Below are 5025 nucleotides of genomic sequence, written 5' to 3' on the forward strand. Positions count from 1 at the left end.
TGCATTCATTCACGAGTATTTAATTCAATAGGTAGGTAATAATAATACCTAATAATTAATTATAAATAACGGATAATAATAATCATATCAAAAATAAAGAAATTCGTTATACACGCAAGATGTGGTTTATGATCAGAAACCATTAAAAATACACTACTTTATCGTTTATTTTGTATTTTCCTTTTTTGGGAGCCCGAATCCAATCGTTTTTATCAAAAGGGTAAGCTTCTAAGCTCGCTATTGGATGACCCTTTCTCGTAGTCAACATACGTTGTAAGTCTGTGTCTAATTTTGTGAAATCTGTTTGATCTTGACTACTGCTTACGTACTTTTTCATCTGGTCATTTATTTCGAGCCTACGTTCGAAATCGTCCTCTCCGATGATTCGTTTTGATTTAGATTCGAATTCTTCTTTAGGATCATCGGCACGATATTCTGTATTAGGTCCTATGAATAAATTTCCCGGTAACCACATGTAGAAGGCTATAAAATATGAGTAATTTTTCGGTTTTATGCTGTCATCATCCTGAACCACGGTTCCTGCGATTAATCCGTCGACCAATTCTTCAACGTTTTTGATCATTTCGTTTTTTCCAGTGCTTTTGTAAAGATCTTTAAACTGCTTCTTGTATTCGGCTAAAAAAAGACGTAAATTTTTCATCTTGCCCGCGACAACTGCTTTGTTATAAAATTCCTTAATACGATTTCTGGGAATGATGTGGTGTCTGGCGGCTGGTATTGTGTTGCCATCAATCATTTCAATTTTCTTCAATTTTGGATAAGGTGGCTTGTCTTCTGTTCCAATCATTCGTAGGTCGAATTTTCCGCTAAGAGCTCCGGCTACGAGTAGGTATATGCTTTGGAACACACATGCGAATAGTACAAGAACTAGTAGATTGGAACGCATGTTTTTCAAATTTGCAATGTGGTTTAATATGATTCGATGATTGGGTCGAGTTTTTACTGTTTGATTGTTGGTCGTGGTCTGCTCGCTGAGATACCAACCAGGATGTCAATTTTTCTAATTGGCTGTAAAGAACAGAAAGAAAGATCTGGATGAGAAAAAAACCAACATACTCCAGATTTTGAAATTTGAGATTTCAGATCTTGAACTTTTGAGTTTTGAGATTTTGGGTGATAAAATTTCAGATTTTGAGATTTTGGGTGATAAAATTTCAGATTTTGAAATTTGAGATTTTGAACTTTTGGGTTTCGAGATTTCCGATTTTTGTATTTGAGATTTTCAGATTTCAGATTTCGGACTTCTGGATTTTGACAATTTGGATCATGAGATTTTAGATTTTGAGATTTGAGATTTTGAAATTTGAGATTTTGAGACTCCAGATTTTGAGATTTGAGATTTTGAACTTTCGGATTTTGAAATTTTGGGTGATGAAATTTCAGATTTTGAGATTTGAGATTTTGAACTTTTGGGTTTTGAGATTTCCAATTTTTATATTTGAGATTTTCAAATTTCAGATTTCGAACTTTTGTATTTTGACATTTTTGATTATGAGATTACAGACTTTGATATTTGATATTTTCAGATTTTGAACTTTTGGATGTTGACATTTTGGATTATGAGATTTTAAATTTTGAGATTTCAGATTTTGAAATTTGAGATAGGCACCTTATTGATGAGACTGCAGATTTTGAGATTTGAGATTTTGAACTTTTGGATTTTGAGATTTTGAGAGATAAAATTTCAGATTTTGAGATTTGAGATTTTGAACTTCTGGATTTTGAGATTTCAATTATGAGATTTCAGATTTTGATATTTGATATTTTCAGTTTTAGAATTCGGACTTTTGGATTTTGACAATTTGGATTATGAGATTTTAGATTTTGAGATTTGAGATTTTGAGACTCCAGATTTTGAGATTTAATATTTTGAACTTTTGGATTTTGAGATTTGAAGGTTTGAGATTTCCGATTTTCAGATTTCAAACTTTTGGATATTGACATATTGGATTATGAGATTTTAGATTTTGAGATTTCAGATTTTGAAATTTGAGATAGGTATACCTTATTGAGACTGCAGATTTTGAGATTTGAGATTTTGAACTTTTGGATTTTGAGATTTCGATTATGAGATTTCAGATTTTGAGATTTGAGATTTTCAGTTTTAGAATTCGTACTTTTGGATTTTGACAATTTTGATTATGAGATTTTAGATTTTGAGATTTGAAAGTTTGAGATTTCGACATTTTTGATTTTGAGATTTCAGATTTTGAAATTTGAGATTTCAGATTTTGAAATTTGAGATTTCAGATTTTGAAATTTGAGCTTAGGTACCTTATTGAGACTGCAGATTTTGAGATTTGAGATTTTGAACTTTTGGATTTTGAAATCTTGGGTAATAAAATTTCAGATTTTGAGATTTGAGATTTTGAACTTTTGGATTTTGAGATTTTGGGTGATAAAATTTCAGATTTTGAGATTTGAGATTTTGAACTTTTGGAATTTGAGATTTCGAATATGAGATTTCAGATTTTGAGATTTGAGATTTTCAGTTTTAGAATTCGTACTTTTGGATTTTGACAATTTTGATTATGAGATTTTAGATTTTGAGATTTGATAGATATTTTGAACTTTTGGATTTTGAGATTTGAAAGTTTGAGATTTCAGATTTTGAGATTTGAGATTTTGAACTTTTAGGTTTTGAGATTTAAGATTTTTAGATTTCAGATTTCAAACTTTTGTATTTTGGCATTTTTGATTTTGAGATTTCAGATTTTGATATTTGATATTTTCAGATTTCAGATTTCAAACTTTTGGATATTGACATTTTGGATTATGAGATTTTTTGGATTTTGAGATTTCAGATTTTGAAATTTGAAATTTTGAGACTACAGATTTCTGAGATTTGACATTTTGAACTTTTAAATTTTGAGATTTTGGGTGATAAAATTTCAGATTTTGAGCTTTTGGGTTTTGAGATTTTCGATTATGAGATTTCAGATTTTGATATTTGACATTTTCAGATTTCAGATTTTGAATTTTTGTATTTTGACATTTTTGATTATGAGATTTCAGATTTCGAACTTTTGGACATTGACATTTTGGATTATGAGATTTTAGATTTTGGGATTTCAGATTTTGAAATTTGAGATACCTATTGAGACTGCAGATTTTGAAAATTTGAGATTTTGGGTTATGAAATTTCAGATTTTGGGTTTCGAGATTTCTGATTTTTATGTTTGAGAGTTTCAGATTTCAGATTTCTGACTTTTGGATTTTGACAATTTAGATTATGAGATTTCAGATTTTGAAATTTGAGATTTTGAACTTTTGGATTTTGAGATTTTGGATGATGAAATTTCAAATTTTAAGATTTGAGATTTTGAACTTTTGGGTTTAGAGATTTCCGATTTTTATATTTGAGATTTTCAAATTTCAGATTTCAAACTTTTGGTTTTTGACATTTTTGATTATGAGATTACGGACTTTGATGAGATTTTCATATTTCGAACTTTTGGATATTGACATTTTTGATTATGAGATTTTTTGGATTTTGAGATTTCAGATTTTGAAATTTGAAATTTTGAACTTTTGGATTTTGAGATTTTGGATGATGAAATTTCAATGGTTTTTGACATTTTTGATTATGAGATTACAGACTTTGATGAGATTTTCATATTTCAAACTTTTGGATATTGACATTTTGGATTATGAGATTTTTTGGATTTTGAGATTTCAGATTTTGAAATTTGAAATTTTGAGACTCCAAATTTCTGTGATTTGACATTTTGAATGGGTGATAAAATTTCAGATTTTGAGCTTTTGGGTTTTGAGATTTTCGATTATGAGATTTCAGATTTTGATATTTGAGATTTTCAGATTTCAGATTTTGAACTTCTATACTTAGACAATTTTGATTATGAGATTTGAATTTTGACGTTTTGGATTTTGAGATTTCAAATTTTGATTACTTATTGAACACCTCAACCAAAAAACTAAAAAAATTGAGACACGACAAATTTTTTTGAAAAGTTTACTCGCGAATAAAAAAAGTTTCCTGTTCTTGTTCTTTTAAACATTTGTTTCACGTTTTTGTTCTTGAATAAATTTGGATTTAGTTTTTGTTGTTGTCCTTGTTCTTCAAAAGAATGCTACGGATCTGAACTGGTCTTATGTGGTCTCTGATCGGACCGGTTCAAAGGTCAGATCCAATCAGGTCTTCCCTATTGGGTCTGATTAGTTCATAAACAGATCTAATTATGGACTCCAGAAAATGTCCGGATCTCATCATGTCTACTGTAATCTGATCAATCACGAATGATCATCTCTAAACTGATCAAAACTTTGATCCTACCAGGACTGATCGGATCTAATCATTTCTCACTCTTGGAAAACACCCCGAAATACAGCAGGAAAAATTTCAAAAATAGACTTTCATTTTTCGGTTTTTGACGAATTTTTGAAAATTTACAAATAAATAAGGTCCATCCAATATTATAGTACAATTTCTAGTATTAAGAGTAATAAATCATACATACCTTCAACTGTAATTTAGCTGAACTGTCAACGAAACGATCAATGCGATGAAAACAAAGACATGAACATCGATTCGGAAACGAACACCGTCATTTAATAAAAATTAAAATAATTACCTGGTTTTTATACAAAATTTATTGTAATCTGATCAGGAAATTAGATGATATGAGTATTTCAGAAAAAAAAAATCATTGTTTGTACTTAGTAGGTAACCCCTACAAAGAGTCACATCCGCTGATTGTTTTTTATCGTTGGGTGTTGGTATGAAACTGAATTTCAAGGAAAATAGTAAGTAATTACTGACGTACATATTTCAGGATAATGAAAAATGATTATTATCTAGTTATCCTGCTAAGAATCATATCCGCTGATCGTTTTTCATCGTTGGCATGAACTGAATTTCAAAGGAAAGTGTGATTAATTGGCGATGTTTTACTAAATATAAAATAACTAGTAAAATACGTGATTTCACATATCTATTTGAACAATTTTATTGTCACTACAGCTTCGTCTATCCGGCAAAACTGT

The 5025-nt window shown here is 29.5% G+C and overlaps 1 long non-coding RNA gene across 1 annotated transcript; it reads right to left on the reverse strand.

Annotated features, from left to right (window-relative positions):
* On the reverse strand, positions 1 to 4636 carry LOC135834331 (uncharacterized). The gene is made up of 2 exons (XR_010556649.1): positions 4500 to 4636; positions 1 to 1029 (listed from the first exon to the last, which is right to left on the reverse strand). It is a non-coding gene; the product is annotated as an uncharacterized LOC135834331 (long non-coding RNA).
* Positions 4637 to 5025: the final 389 nt, after the last annotated feature.

The sequence above is a fragment of the Planococcus citri genome, chromosome 1 (assembly GCF_950023065.1).
Source record: "Planococcus citri chromosome 1, ihPlaCitr1.1, whole genome shotgun sequence".
Taxonomy (NCBI): domain Eukaryota; kingdom Metazoa; phylum Arthropoda; class Insecta; order Hemiptera; family Pseudococcidae; genus Planococcus; species Planococcus citri.